The sequence below is a fragment of the Schistocerca americana genome, chromosome 3, assembly GCF_021461395.2.
Source record: "Schistocerca americana isolate TAMUIC-IGC-003095 chromosome 3, iqSchAmer2.1, whole genome shotgun sequence".
Lineage (NCBI taxonomy): Eukaryota > Metazoa > Arthropoda > Insecta > Orthoptera > Acrididae > Schistocerca > Schistocerca americana.
The window spans coordinates 775,113,933-775,130,618 of record NC_060121.1 but is presented as its reverse complement, the minus strand read 5'-3'; the positions used below and the strand labels follow the sequence as shown (position 1 = coordinate 775,130,618).

At 40.0% G+C, this 16,686-nt stretch overlaps 1 long non-coding RNA gene across 3 annotated transcripts in view; it reads right to left on the bottom strand.

The window, feature by feature from the left end:
* Window positions 1-7,117: 7,117 nt before the first annotated feature.
* The window catches only part of LOC124605595, a 56,031-nt gene continuing 46,462 nt past the window's right edge, over window positions 7,118-16,686 (bottom strand). For 2 of the 3 annotated variants that reach the window (XR_006978657.1, XR_006978658.1), the window contains exons 2-4: window positions 10,073-10,384; window positions 9,704-9,997; window positions 7,118-8,334 (exon numbers count right to left, since the gene is read on the bottom strand). This is a non-coding gene — a long non-coding RNA (uncharacterized LOC124605595). Of the gene's footprint in view, window positions 8,335-9,703; window positions 9,998-10,072; window positions 10,385-12,706; window positions 12,752-16,686 lie in introns of those variants that run through there. The other variant, XR_006978659.1, reaches the window with a different exon arrangement.

Genomic DNA, 16,686 nt, shown 5'->3' with positions numbered 1-16,686 from the left:
TGGATAAAAATCGGAAGTGTGCTCCGGTGATCCCAATCATACAATGTGGGAAGGATGTGATGTAGCTAGGTTGTGTCGCAAGTGTTTTGTAAATCATAAAAGACGGCAGCCAGGTGTTGGCACCTGGAAAAGGCTGTTTGCATGGCAGACTCGAGGGAAACTATATTATCACTGGTAGAGTGACCATGGCAGACAACACCTGGCATGGAGCCAGTAGGCCATGTGACTCCAGGACCCAACACAACTGCCGACTTACCATGCATTCTAACAGCTTACAAAGAACGTTGGTGAGGCTGATGGGCCGATAGCTACCCACTTCAAGCGGGTTTTTACCAGGTTTGAGTACTGTTATGATGATGCTCTCCCACCATTGCGATGGAAAGACACCATCACACCAGGTCTGGTTGGAGATGACGAGATGTCGCTTGTAGTCGGAAGAGATGTTTGATTGTCTGACTGTGGATCCGATTTGTCCCAGGAGTTGTGTCAGGGGAATGTGCAAGGACGCTGAGAAGCTCCCACTCTGTAAATGGAGCATTTTAGGGTTCACTGTGAAGTTCAGTGAACGAGAGGGCCTTCCTTTCCATCCGCTGTCTGAAGGTGCGAAATGCAGGGGGATAATTCCCTGACACGGAGGCTCGAGCATAGTGCTCAGCAAAGTGCTCGGCAATTGCATTTGCGTCGGTAGATAACATGCCATTGATGTTAATGCCAGTAACACCTGTAGGGGGCTGGTTCCCACAAACACATCTGACCTTTGTCCTGACTTGGGAAGTTGACGTATGGTGCCCAATGGTCGAGACATACCTCTCCCAACACTCCTGTTTAGTCTTTTTATCAGCTGGCAAACGCAGGCACAGAGCCATTTAAAAGCTGTTAGGTGCTCTGGAAAGGGTGCTTCTTATGTCGCTGTAGAGCTAGCCGACTCTCTTTAATGGCCTCAGCAATTTCCAGCGACCACCAAGGTAATGACTTTCGCCGGGTGCACCCTAAAGAACAAGAGTTGTCTGCCGCAGAGACGATCGTTCTAGTGACCTGCTCAATTACCACATCAATGGTCGATGGGGGAGATTCAATGGTGAAAGCAGAGGTGAAAGTTTCCCAGTCTACCTTGTTTAAAGCCTGTCTTGGTAGACGTCCAGGAGAATGGTGCTGCCGGAGTGACAGGAAAATGGAAAATTGGTCACTACCACACAAGTTATTGTGGGCTCTCCAGTGGGCAGATGGGAGAAGTCCTGGGCTGCAGGGGGATAAATCAATGGCCGAGTAAGTGCCATGAGCCAGACTGAAAAGTGTGGGGCCCCAGTATTTAAGAGGCAGAGGTCGAGTTGAAACAAGAAAGTTTCGACATCTCTACTTCGGCCAGTAAGCAGTGCCATCCCACAAGGGGTTATGGACGTTAAAATCTCCCAAAAGTATGAAGGGTATAGGGAGCTGATGAATCAGTGCAACCAATGTGTTCAGGGATACTGCATCATCTGGAGGAAGATATATGTTGCAGACAGTTATTTCCTGCATCATCCTTATCCTGCCATCCACAGCTTCAAAAGGGGTTTGAAGGGGCACAGGTTCACAGCATACTGAGTTCAGGACAGAGACACAAACTCCACCTGACACTCTTATTATATTCGCTATGGTTCTTGTAATATCCCCCGCAGCCGCAAAGGGCAGGGGTCTGCATTGCCAGGAACCAGGTTTCCTGGAGGGCACTGCAGAAAGCAGGTGTAAAACTTAACAGTTGCCCTAGCTCAGCCAGGTGGTGGAAAAAACCGCAGCAATTCCACTGGAGGATGGCGTTATTGTGAAGCTGGGATGGTATGAAGCATGAAAGGAAGCAGGTTATGCCCCAGGGTCACCCGCTGCCACCGATTGAGTATTTTTATCCATTCCTATTGTGGATGAGGCATCAGTGAGATTCAGGTCCTCAGGGGAAGCTGAGATCTCCACCTCATCCACAGGTGCAAAATTGGTAGGGAGTAGTGGTCTTGGGGCCACCGGAAGGACCTTTTTCTTAGCAGACTTCTTTAATTTGCTTGCCCTCTCACTTCTCTTTAGGGGCTAGCTGGGAGAACTTCTCCGAAGAAGAGGAAGACCGGAAGCTCTTTGTCCAGTGGCTTTTGGCTCCTTTGGCCACTGGGGAGTGTCTGCTGTGGCATTAATGGAGACCTTCGGGGAGAGGGTCCCAAGGGACCCCATCTGCACGAGAGGAGCCTGTTGCTTCTCCAGATGGGTGGAGGGGACCAATGTCCCCTGCATTTGGAGGGCCTTGCTCCTGAAATAGGTACGCTGGGAGCAACAGAAGGATATTTTCCACCTACCATCAAGGGGGCAGATGTATTCTGGAGGCCCAGAGGGCCCACTGTTTGTGGCATAGAGTGTGGTACAAATGGTACTTGTGATAGCGACGTTAATGTAGCTGCAGCGTATGTGGACATCAACCAAATGGGGTATAATCATTGAAATTTACGTTTAGCCTTGTGCTCCATGATTTTCCACTCCTTTTGGAGTTCTGTGCAGTCAGGCAAACAGGGGGAGTGCTGCTCTCCGCAGCTGATACTAGTGGGAGGAGGTGCACAGGGAGTATCTGGATGAAGTGGACTTCTGCAGTCTTGATGTGTGGTGTTGGAAGTGAAGTGGGAAGATATGTGCCCAAATTTCCAGCACTTAAAGCACTGCACAGGGGGAGGGAGGGACATAACGGTTTAATGTCACAGCAGTAAACCATCACCTTGACCTTTTTAGGCAATCAGTCACCCTCAAAGACCAAGATGACGGCACCAGTAGCAACCCTGTTGTCTTTGGTCCCCTGTAAATGTGCCGGATGAAATGAACACCCCACCATTCTAGATTGGCATGGAGATAGTCGTCGTACTGCAAGAGGAGGTCGCAATGGAAAATAATCCCCTGGACCATGTTGAGGCTTTTATGGGGAGTGACAAACAGGAATATCACCCAGCCGGTCACAAGCGAGTAACACTGAGGATTGGCCTGGGGATCATGTCTGAATCAAGACTGCACTGCTTCTCATCTTGGACAGTGCTGTCACTTCCCCAAACTTATCCTCAAGATGTTCAACAAAAATTGAGGCTTCATAGGTAGAAACAAGTCCCCGTCTATTCTGCTACAGGCTAAATACTGAGGCGAATATGGCTCTCTTCTTTCTGTAGCCTTACATTCCTCCCATGGTGTAGCGAGGGAGGGAAATGATTTATGGTCATATCTGTCAGCATTGTACTCGATGTTGCCCTTCTTAGAGAATGCTCGCACTGTACGATCACCAGCAAGAGATGACTTAGTCCATTTCATCGCAGTTCATCTGACCTGATGTCACCCACTCCGGTCAGGGGCTCTCCCCACGGGCACCACCCAGCCACAGCATAAGCCAGCTGACATGATGGCCATTGCTGGGAGTCCTGATGTCCCAGGAAGACAGGCATCTACTCCTTGGCATACATGGGGAGTTTACAGCTCAGGCATCAGCAGTGCAATTCCACTGTTGTCAGGGGGCTACCACCAAATGGGTACATGACAGCCCCACCACAACAGTCTCACTACCATGCTGGATATTGGGCACAGAGAAATCCAATACTGTCATGGTGGCGAAAGAGGACAGGAGACAACGGAAGAATATGACATACCCCAGAAAGAGTCCTCATCCAAATAGCTGAATTGCAGGTGGAGATGCAACGCCATGACAAGAGTTTCAGGAGATTGATTCTAAGGGCACTATGGATATCTCATGCACCACATAAGGAGTCCTTCCACTTAAGGCCCACACTTCTGTAGAATTTGGAAAGTGGCAAGTCAAACCATAAAATGGGACCTGAACTTATGGGGCCAAAAAGTGAGAGACTCCTTTTAGTCACCTCTTACGGCGAGCAGGGATACCTTGGGCCTGTTCTAACCCCCAGGGGGAGGGAGTAGTGTTGCCTGGCGTGTGGAAGAATGCAAAACGAAGTTTTCCTCTTTACGATCACATTATGGTGCACAGTGGAGGGGAATTTGCGCAAGCAAAAAAAGTGCTTTTGGTATTGATGCAATTAGAAGCCAAATCTCTGGTGGTTTCCACTTCTCCATTTTTTAAAAAAATACGTGATTCCAAGAAACACTTTAACAAACATATCTGACAGAGCTATGAGTATATATAGGTTTCATTTCTTACATTATCGTTCTGATATTAGCAAAACATTTCTAATATTCATTATCAGTATGTTGATATATCATGGTGTACTTATTGTTTATTAGTTTTCATTGGCTGGTACGTAATACTTTTGGGCTATGTATGCGAAATGTGATATTGCAGTGTTTACTTGTTTTTGCTTACGGACCTAAACTGATCGGTGTTGATAGGACCGGCTTAGGGAACAAGTGTATTATTTAAATAGAGACACAGTTTTCACCGTGTGTTTGCGTTAGCATTTCCTTTGTGCAGTGAGAACTTTTCTCACTTATTTATAATATATAATTCTGTAACATGTCAGTGAGCGAGAAATTTATCAGGTTACTAATGTTTCATCTGGCAGCTATCATAGAATAGCTGCTGAATGTAATTATTCTAAAGTAACTGCTTCAGGTGTTTTCCACTGTAAAGGGAATTTTTCTTGGTTTTAATTTTTGGAAGTAAACAAGTCTTAAGTTGAGAGGAAGCTTATGAGATCAACAGTTTGTTGACTTTTACAAAAAGTATCATTTGATGAGCTCCTAACATTAAGAAAGCATTCTTGTCAGTGAAAAACTGCCTAATTGTTTAAAATAAAATGTCACTGATTGGCAGTCAAATTAGGCAGAATACAAATAGCCCGTTTCATTCATCCTGTTTGTGGCATTGAGAACATTCTTTTTCTTTACAAGTACTCTGATTTTAAAATTATTTACTTAGTCCTTATGTAGGCAATGAATAGTTGTAGCTTGCAATAAATACTGTATACTAACTCAACATGAATAAATTAAAATTTATTAATATATCTAAACACAAAGATGATGTAACTTACCAAACGAAAGCGTTGGCATGTTGATAGAGACACTAACAAACACAAACATACACACAAAATTCGAGCTTTCGCAACCAACGGTTGCTTCATCGGAAAGAGGGAAGGAGACGCGGGAGCTTTCGTTTGGTAAGTTACATCATGTTTGTTTTTAGATATATTTTTCCCACGTGGAATGTTTCCCTCTATTATATTAAAATTTATTAATATACTTTACTGGATTACTTCCTGAGGTTAAACATTAACTACACTAAATAGTGTATGCTGTTGCTAAGAACTGTCAGCTACTGACAGAACAAATTACGTGGACAACCTTGAACATACAAGTATCTCAAATGTAATGAAATTGAATATTTTACACAATATATTTTTCCAGTTCCTGTCTCCTATCGCAGTGACTGCGTGTGAGATTGTGGACCACCTCGACCACAATTACACTGTAAGTTGAAATTAACACTAGCTATACTTCTCTGGAACATTTTTGTTGGTACGAAGATGTAATAATTATAATTTCAGATACAAAGGCAGTCAGCCACTGCATTTCATGGTAGTAGCTGTGAAAATTATTCACTCTACAATTGCTCTGTAAGTTGTTGCCCATTCATACCACTCTTGCCCTGGGGTTAAAATTCAGTAAATTATGTGGGATGTCTTATTTTCAGGAATCACAATCATCCCAGCCACCATTGTCAACTGATAGCACCATAGACATTTGGACTGTAAGTGAAACTACTTGATACATTGTGGGAACATAGTGGAAGACAGTCTTCCAACAATTTTATGTCAAGAATAGCATACCTATTTTTATAGTGGTCAGACTAAATAAACATACAAATAAAAAAGCATGACTTGTTTCTAGTTAAACTCCATTGAAAATGTTTTGTTTGATTTTAGTTGCTAACCCCTCTTGTAGTAATACCATTTGTATTTAAACCACCCAAGAGAGTAAATGTATTAGTAATTTAATTCCTATACTTTTATTTGCAGGACAGTCCTGCACCTGGAGGTGACCAAAGTTTCAGTTCTGAATGTAATACACCATCACACTACTCAAGGCAAGGAAAAAACGCAAGAGGGAAGACGAAGGCCAAGCCCTTGTGGCAACAGTGCTGGAGAAAGTGAAAGCCAGACTCAAAATAGGTGCTGAAGAACCTATTGCTAAATTTGTTGCCAGTGAGCTAAAAAAACTCAAGTGCTAGACGATATTCTCTTAAGAACAAAACATAAAATCCTTAAAGCATTAATGAATGTGCACAGTGAGCTGCTTGCTGAATCGTAGAAATAAAATAATTTTAAATAAAAAACTGAGCTCATGTATAATTGCAAATTACCTCCTTTCATTCCTGTATAAAATTTACTGATTTGTCCTTGGATTTACTAGTGTTATTTACTCTTTAGGGTTGTACTGTAACATATTGTGCATGAAAAAGGTTTTTTTGCTTTACAGTGTTAAGTCGATCAGTCATCTATTGGCTAGGAGATTGAAATCACCTGCTTGGGGCTTGAATGCTTACCCACTGTACGAATGCTTTATTCAGGAAACATTTATTTATTTACTTAGCATCCTTGTATCTCATCATTATAAAAATGATATAGGATTTGTCATACATTGCCTTACATAGAAAATAGGACATGAAAAGATTTACAATGATATGTCCATAAATAAAATATTATTACATATAACATGAAACCATATGCATAACAACATTCATAATATGCTAAATTAGAATTCCCTATTACATATGATATTCGAATGTTGACACAATGTACCATTCCTAAGGGACATACAGCCTGTAGCAGTGTTTAAAAAATTATTCGTGGCAGTCCTGTTACTTCAAGTCCCATGTATTTCTGATACATCAAGCCATATGATCATGAAATAGGATCTCTTACACAGAAAAACAATCAGTTAATAAAAATGAAGGGTTAAATGGAAAGTACACGACAGTGGCAACTTTTTTTATCATGGCTCCTGCCAGGATGACCCAAGGCTCTTTGGCTTATATTTTAACGACAACCTTCTTTCATAGCCTTGTTCATATATTCAGCAACCTGAATTACATTTTTCAGATGACCAAAAATAACCTGACAAACTTGGAAAGTCATTTGAGTAGACAAGATTCTACATATACAGCAAAACATTTGATAATATTTATTGAATTACTACAGACAGCATTAACTTTAAACTTGCAGCTAATACACCTTTGAACAGGCGTCTGGTGTGTTGAACACACACACTTTGTTTTTGACACCCAGACATTTGATGTTTTGAGGAAATGGATATTTTTGACACACAAACATCAAATGCTTGGCCTTCACTACTCGTACTACACCATTACAGAAAAAAATTCATTGGTATGAGGTGATACATACAAATGGAAAAAAAAGGTAAATACAACTACCTGACATGTGAAATTCAATAATTCACAATGGAATCCAGCTGCTGAGCTCTATTGATATTTTAAGATGCTGATTACATACAATTATATTAACAAAATGCTCATTTTATTTAAATAAGAAAGACTATTAAAAATCAAGAAACTTTTTTTCTGCATTGTTTCTTCTTTTTTGAATCAGCTTCCAATTTTTTTAACACAGAACATTTATTTTAAGTTCTTAGGTATATTCCTCAATAATCAAATTTTTTGTCGATTCCCATTGCCATGGGACATACGTAATGCTATTAAAATATTGACAGAACCTATCACACACATCTCTCGCACTGCACGGTGTTCAATTTCCAATCTGTTGAGCAATGCCTGGTAGAGCAGCATCCATCCTCCAAGCTCCTTCCTCCACTATGCACAATTGTGTGTCCTCTACATCTGTAAGCCAGCAAATATGTGGAATCTGCTTCAGCTATCAAAAAATTGTGTAAAATGCATAGTGTCTCCACAATTTGCACTACTTTTTCAACTGGCAGCCTTATTGTACCCAGGAGAACTCAATCTGTTTGCAAGGATGGCAAATGTATTTTCTACCACTCCCCTTGCCCGCTATAGTCTGTAATTGAACACTCTTTTGGTTTTATCACCACCACAGTCTCTGAATGGTTTCATTATGTTTGGCTCCAACCGAAAAGCATCATCAGCCACAATTACATATGGTACCGGTACAGTAATATTGCTGCACTCCAAGGATATTGCCTGTGGCTCATTCAACCAATTTTCTAAGAGGGCAACACTTATTTTACTGTTCATCAAAACTCCAATGTCAAAAAGTTGAAATCTGTAACGTGCATCCACTACTGCAAGCTGCACAACACTATCGAATTTTCTGTAGTTGTAGTACTGTGAACATGCAGTCCGCAGTGGGGAGAACACAATGTGTGTACCATCCATAGCACCTGAAAAGAAAATTGAAGAGGTTTGAAAAGATTCTTAATTCTATGAGGTAACATCAAATGTAATGGAAACTTGAAAAACTTATTGGCTGTCTTAAATTTATAAGGTTTCACACGAATGTGACTAAATGGCTACTGTGGTCATAACGAATCAAGCACTGGTGCTTTATACAATGCTTACTCTATAGACAATCATTGCTGGTGCACTTTCCCATAACTATGAAGTATCATAAATCATTTTGTTATGCTCACTACAACAGAAGACTGATGCTACCTTTAAAATAGATTTTTCTTATATAGTGAGGTAATATCAAACAAATTGAAACCCCACCAAGGAAGGGCCAATCACATCACAAAGCAAATAGTGGGCTGTGTTTTACAGCAACCATACCTTTTTATTTACAGCCAAAAAACATCCCAACATAGTACCAATTACCAGAGTGTAGTTACAGGTAATGTGGTGCAGGAAAAAAAAACAGCCACACATTTTGTCTATGTGGTCAAAAATATATTTGGAATGTTCAAGATATTTACAAGGAATATAATTTAAGCAAATGAATATCTTCCATACCACATGATATGAACACCATGAAATATGTATTTCTGACACATACAATGTGTCAACTAAGGGCACATGTTCTAATGAAGCAGTCAGTGTAAGTATGTCTAATGAAGTGCACCAATACCCTACACTAGTTGCAGAGAAAACATTTGCACAGCTTTGTTTACCTAACATCTCAGTATTTATATTTATTTAGCAGACTGGTCTCAATACGATATATATGTAAGAGTGAAACATTTTAGAACTATTGCATATCTACTGAAAAGAACTAACCCTTCCTGCAGCAGATGGCTACACATGGAAGAAATTCCATAATTGTCCCTGTAAGTAACATTCCAAATAGCCTGTGACTGGCAAATAAGATAAAGTTTAACACTATTAAAAATTACAACAGGAATTGAATTTCTGTGCTTCACACTACCTCACAGTTGGACAGTGATCAGTATAAGAGCACTGCAGTCTGATATTCAAGTTTGACTGCACAGATTGTATGTGCAAGTTGGCTTTGTAGGCAGGACTGCAGTCAGAAAAAAAACACACACAATGCTTGTAGTATGTTGTGCTGAAAAGCAACCCAATTCTTCCAGACATGCATAGTGTTTTAATATGAAGTGAGGGAGGAGGGTGGGATAATCTAAACTTTTATGACATTAGAGAACACAAGCTTAATGCTACTATAACATATTAGTAACATCCATGTACTAAATGCCCAGAATCAGTACCTTGAGCATGGCTCAATTAACTCCTAAATTTTGTTGTCTCATAAGAGGTGATAAAAGAAGTAATATATTTCTGTAGTAAGTAGTTTACCTATGCAGTTTGGAAACTGCCACAATTTATCAAAAGCTGCCTCTATTTGAAGCCAATCCTCCTCAGTTGTTGGTGCCTGTAAGAAATCAAAAGTGATGTGAAAGTTTTCACTTTTTCCTATTTTTTAAATCAGTAATGGAGGAAACATGAACCTTCAAATACTTATCCCTTTAAAGTATTCCACAGCATACATCTATTATCAGTTTAGACAGATTCAAAACTGAAATATGTTGTGGAAATGACAAGCTCTTGTACGATTCACCAGTCGCCAGAAATTGCAACGTAACTGCTAACCTGGAAAGGAATAAACTATGAGAGTTTTCAGCTAATATAGTTGAACAAACAATCACATTAAAAAAATATACATACAAAATTAAAGTCTTGCCTTCTGCTTGGCAAAATTGCGTCCCTCATAACTGTGTCTCTCAGGTGAGTATTCGGCTCAGTGAAGGATAACAGCTTGTTGAAACAAGCTGGATCCATTCTCACAAAATTTTTGAATTGCAGTGGATCCTTCAGCCTCAACTCCTTCATCAATAAGGAATAGCAGTCCTTTTCCTGGCCCCTCCTTTGAAGTCAGTGTCGAACCCAGCATCTTCTATTTTTCAGTCATGCAGTGTTTGTTGTGGGAGCAGCAGCAACATGATTTACACCACACGATGTCCAGTTTTGTGTGTTAGCCTATTGACAGAAACATGTCAATGTCAGTTCAGAACCTGACACAGATATCGAAGTCATGGCGGAAAAAAAAGCAAAATGTATGGCAGGGTACAAAGTGTGTTACAGTAGAAAAAACAATGTATCCAACAACAAAACAGGGACTCTCTCTTGCTACTGATAGCCTGTGGGATATGGTCCTCGTCTCATGATGTAAAAAACTTCAGACCCATATCCTTCATATCCTGCTTCTCTAAAGTTATTGAAAGAATAATGCATAAAAGACTCTCTTCTTTCCTGAACACAAGTAGAATATTAGTCAATGAGCAAAATGGCTTCAGAAAAAATAGGTCAACTGAAACAGCTGTATATAATTCCCTGAAACTTCTCCTGATCTCTATAGATCATAATGAAGTAAACTATAGGGTGTTTTTAGATTTATCAAAGGCATTTGATGTTATTGATCATGAATTATTGCCTGAGAAACTATATTGCTATGGTGTATGTGGTACTGCTCACAGCTGGTTTAAATCATACCTGTCAGACAGATACCAGAAAGTAGAAATAGTCCACGAAGGAACCTCTTACTTTTCAGATTACAAGAAAGTTAGTAATGGAGTGCCACAAGGTTCTGTGCTGTGACCCCTCTTGTTCTTGATTTTCATAAATGACCTACCAAACTGTTTAACACTAGCTAATGCTGTATTGTATGCGGAAGATACAAGTCTTTTTATTAAATCTCAAAATGACACTGACTTGCAACACAAAGTAGAAATAACAAAAGAAGAAGCAGAAAATGGTTTAGAGATAACTGTTTATTTGTAAATGAGAAACAAAAACAGTATGGATGAATTTCAGCCATGTATCGAATAAAGTAAAGCCCAATATAGTTTTGAAACTTGGTGACCAGAAGATTTTACAAACTTCAAACACAAAATGTTTAGGTTTCTGGTTAGACGAGCATCTAAAGTGGGATAAACATACTGAAATGCTCAATAAAAAGCTAAGTAAATGCTGCTATATACTCAGAATGCTGAAAAACTGCTGCAGTGAAAAAACAGTAACATGTGCTTATTATGCTCTTATGCATAGTCTATTGCGGTATGGTGTCTCACTTTAGGGTAATTCAAGTCTGGCAAACCGGTAATTCATTATTCAAAAACGAGCATTAAGAATAATGAAAGGGGCTGCACCAAGAGAGCCCCGCATGGAAATTTTCAAAGCATTTCAAATAATGTCGCTTCCATTTTTATATATCTACGAAAGTATCTGCTTTTTCAAATCTCACCACCAATTTTCTTCTTTAAATAGTGAGTGCCATGACTACCCAACAAGACACAGGAATGATTTCCACAGAGAAACACACAAAACAGCCCAATATCACAAAATTGCAATATATCACCCCAAAATCCTTTTTAGTGCTCTTTTCTTAAGCATCAAAAAGATAGAAAAGTTTTACATTTTTAAAAATGAGCTTAAAAAATGTTATTAAGAGAATGTTTTTACAGTGTTACAGAGTACATGGATTTTCAGAACACACTGGTCAATGATAATAATTCATATTTGAACGAATGTATGAAAAATACTCTGCCTGTACACACTATAATTAATTAATTATTGTTTCTTCTGTTAAATAAATGAATGAAAAAATGAAAGAATGTACAGGAAATGAAACTTTACAGCAGCTAATGCAAGCGACTTCGATCACTGGCCACCTGCTCCAATGAATCAATATCTGGCTGTAAAAATCTTATCGAGTTCTCCAACGGATGATAATAGCGGAGTTTTTATAGTTTGTAGCTTTTCTTTGTTGGACGGTACAAAATAAGTTCATCAGCCCACGCGAATAGTAAACGGTTGTGAAAACACACTTGACCTCTTAGCAACATATAATACTGAGTTACGACAAGCATCAAAACCGATACAGGGATTAGTGAGCACAGTGTTGTCGTAGCGAGACTGAATATTGTAATCCCCAAATCCTCTAAAAATAAGCTAAAAATATACATATTCACAAAAGTATATAAAAATTCACTTAACGCCTTCCTGAGAGACTATCTCCACTCATTTCAAATTAATAATATAAGTGTAGACCAGACGTGGCTTCAATTCAGAGAAATAGTATCGGCAGCAGTTGAGAGATTTCTACCAAATAAATTGACAAACGACGGAACTGATCCTCCTTGGTACACAAACCGGGTTACAACACTGTTTTAGAAACAACGAAACAAACATGCCAAATTTTAACAGACGCAAAATCCCTAAGATTGGCTATCTTTTACAGAAGCCCGAAATTTAGCGCAGACTTCAATGCGAGATGATTGTAACAGTAACTTTGACCGAAACCTGGCAGAAAATCCAAAGAGATTCTGGTCGGATGTGAATTGTGAAGCATGTTAGCGGCAAGAAACAATCAATACCTTCTCTGTGCGATAGCAATGGAGATACTGACGAAGACAGTGCTGCCAAAGCAGAGTTACTAAACACAGCCTTCCGAAATGCCTTCACAAAAGAAGACGAAGTAAATGTTTCAGAATTCGAATCGGGAACAGCTGCCAACATGAGTAACGTAGAAATAAATATCCTCAGAGTAGTGAAGCAACTTAAATCACTTAATAAAAGCACGTCTTCTGGTCCAGACTGTATACCAATTAGGTTCCTTTCGGAGTATGCTGATGTATTAAATGGTTCAAATGGCTCTGAGCACTATAGGACTTAACTTCTGAGGTCATCAGTCCCCTAGAACTTAAAACTACTTAAACCTAACTAACCTAAAGACATCACACACATCCATGCCCGAGGCAGGATTCGAACCTGCGACCGTAGCGGTCGCGTGGTTTCAGACTGTAGCGCCTAGAACTGCTCTTCCACAACGGCCGGCGCTCAAGTATTAGCTCCATACTTAACAATCATATATAACCGTTGCCTCGACGAAAGATCCATACCCAAAGACTGGAAAGTTGCACAGGTCACACCAATATTCAAGAAAGGTAGTAGGAGTAATCCACTAAATTACAGACCCATATAGTTAACGTCGATATGCAGCAGGATTTTTGAACATACTGTGTGCAAACATTATGAATTACCTCGAAGAAAACTTTCTATTGACACACAGTCAAAATGGATTTAGAAAACATCGTTCCTGTGAAACACAACTTGCTCTTTATTCACATGAAGAGTTGAGTGCTATGAACAAGGGATTTCAGATCGATTCCGTATTTCTGGATTTCCGGAATGCTTTTGCACTGTACCACACAAGCGGCTTGTAGTGAAATTGTGTGCTTATGAAATATCGTCTCAGTTACGTGACTGGATTTGTGATTTCCTGTCAGAGAGGTCACGGTTCGTAGTAACTGGCAGAAAGTCATCGAGTAACATAGAAGTGATTTCTGGCGTTCCCCAAGGTAGTGTTATAGGCCCTTTGCTGTTCCTTATCTATATAAACGATTTGGGAGACAACCCGAGCAGCTGTCTTAGATTGTTTGCAGATGACGCTGTCGTTTATCGACTAATAAAGTCATCAGAAGATCAAAACAAATTGCAAAACGATTTAGAAAAGATATCTGAATGGTGCTAAAATTGGCAGTTGACCCTAAATAACGGGAAGTCTGAGGTCATGAGTGCTAAAAGGAATTCCTTAAACTTCGGTTACACGATAAATCAGTCTAATCTAAAAGCTGTAAATTCAACTAAATTACTAGGTATTACAATTACGAACAACTTAAATTGGAAGGAATACATAGAAAACGTTGTAGGGAGGGCTAACCAAAGAGTGCGTTTTATTGGCAGGACACTGAGGAAATGTAACAGATCTACTAAGGAGACTGTCTACACTCTATTTGTCCATCCTCTTTTAGAATACTGCTACACAGTGTGGGATCATTACCAGATAGGACTGACGGAGTACATTGAAGAAGTTCAAAGAAGAGCTGCACGTTTTGTATTATCGCGAAATATAGGAGAGAGTGTCATAGAAATGACACAAGATTTGGGCTGGACATAATTAAAAGAAAGGCGTTTATCGTTGCGACGGAATCTTCTCACGAAGTTCCAATCACCAACTTTCTCCTCCAAATGAGAAAATATTTTGTTTACACAGAACTACATAGGGAGAAACGATCATCATGATAAAATAAGGGAAATCAGAGCTCGTACGGAAAGATATAGGCGTTCGTTCTTTCTGCGTGCTCTGGGAGATTGGAATAATAGAGAACTGTGAAGGTGGTTCGATGAACCCTGTGCCAGACACTTAAATGTGATTTACAGAGTATCCATGTAGATAACTATGATAGAGGAAATGTTTGTGTGACAGACGTGAATGCACCCCGAGGGACGCAGATCTCCTTCATATTGCAGTACCAGTATGTTGTTTGAAACTCATTGCAATGCATTAGCAAAAATCCTCGTCCTCTTTCCAGTCCCTATATGATGTGGAGTATTTCTAATTTTGCTGATAAGAAACGCCACCGTAACCGTTCGTACTGTCTTCTATACTACCTTGTGTTGCAGGAGAAAGCTTCATTTTGGCGATGACCTCACACATCATGCACCATTGCCGAAGCTATGACAACAAAGTTCCCATTTCAACGGAGTGGCCGAAAGACGGCCCTGTTGCATTAACTCAGCTCAACCTGTTTGTACACAAGTTTCAGAACGTGGTGGATATAGCGCTCTCCGACTTCTGTTCAGTTCCACCTTAGATTGGGATCATCACATGGATGAAACTACAGGGAGGTTGGGGGCAGAGACTGAGGAACAGCTACAAGATGCAGAGGGAATGTCTAAAACCACGTTGGACTTTTGCGGTAGCAGATAGGTTCGAAAAAGATGACTCGTTTCGAGATATGAGAGTGGCATGAATATTATCCACCAATGACTGTAATCATTAAAAGACGTCTCCATAGGATCCAATACAAATATGTGGTTGAATGGAAAGACTTTACTGCAAATTGCAGACAGCATTTATACCAGGAAACGTCACACTATCAGTGACTCTTGTGTGTGCATGTAGAACCAGGACTGCTTTTTTTGCAGGGTGACGGTATCATAGTCGTGGTCGCGTTTATAATAGCACAGTCCTTACGTAAAATGTATAATGCCGGTGACAGAATCCTTCTGTGGTCAGCTTCAAACGTGGGTTCACAATAATGTTCCTCGAAAGAACATCTTGTTCCGTCCAGGGATTCCCATTCGAACTACCTGGTGAGTGTAACCCAACCTACTGGAAAAGAGAAATTACTCGCCATGCAAAATGACTCTCACGATCAATTTAATTAATTAGCCAATCAATTTGACATCAGTGACATGCGGTGTGGCAGGTGTAGGCGATGGCTAGGGCACCACAGATATGATCCTTCACTTGTTTTTTTTTTTTCGGCGATATCTTTTAACGATATTTCAACTGTCCATGTATACAGGGACAGACAGCCATCATAATAAAAGCAGATGTGTTACCGAATTTATGAAGTGATACATAGTATAAAACTTACAATTTCTCTGTGCTGTTACCTTAAGAGACTTAGTATGTCATGAGACATTTGGTTACCTTAAGAGAGGGTTCGAAAGTGAGGTGGTGTCCTGTAACAGTGGCAGATCTTAGCTCTCAGTCATGAGCCAAAAATGAGTTTATTATTCTAGACCTGTCATGAATGACGTGACAGATAAGGAAAGATATTTTCTACCTTATGACAATACTTTGAGGGAACATAGCCTACGCCATAGTCCTGTACAGGATATTCACAAGAAGTAACGATACTTCCGCAATGTGAAGACGTACATATTGTCTGATTTCTTCTATCTTCCAAAATGACTCGTATAAACAGGAGGAACCTACATTTTGCACGAGAAATCCGAGGTGTATGGTCAATGACATCCCTGCCTTGGATTGGGTAAAGTAGATTTTTTAAACTGCTGGATCTATGTCAGGGTGGAATTGTTTAAAACTACTGTACATGTCCAATCTGCAGCTGCTTGTTTTGCAGTGGACTGTGTCTGCCTGCAAGTGTGGTCATGAGGAGTCGGCAACTGAAAGTTGGTTTTGCTTCTGTTTAGCTTTAGGACAGAAAAAACAATTGGGGTCATACGCGACCAAGTCAAAACTATAGAACAGTGTAGTGGTTAATAAAAAAAATGGGAGAAGAGAGACCGTGAAAAAGGGAAAGAATGAAAGAAATGCAGATCGGACTTTGTATTACGGAAAAGCTATCGGACTTCGTTATTCGAAAAAGCTATTGTTGGGGTGGTCCTTGTGGCGTTTTTGAGCAAAAGTTAAACCAATTTTCACTACAAAAGTTATTGAAAAGAAACAGAGAATAACAGAATGTAAC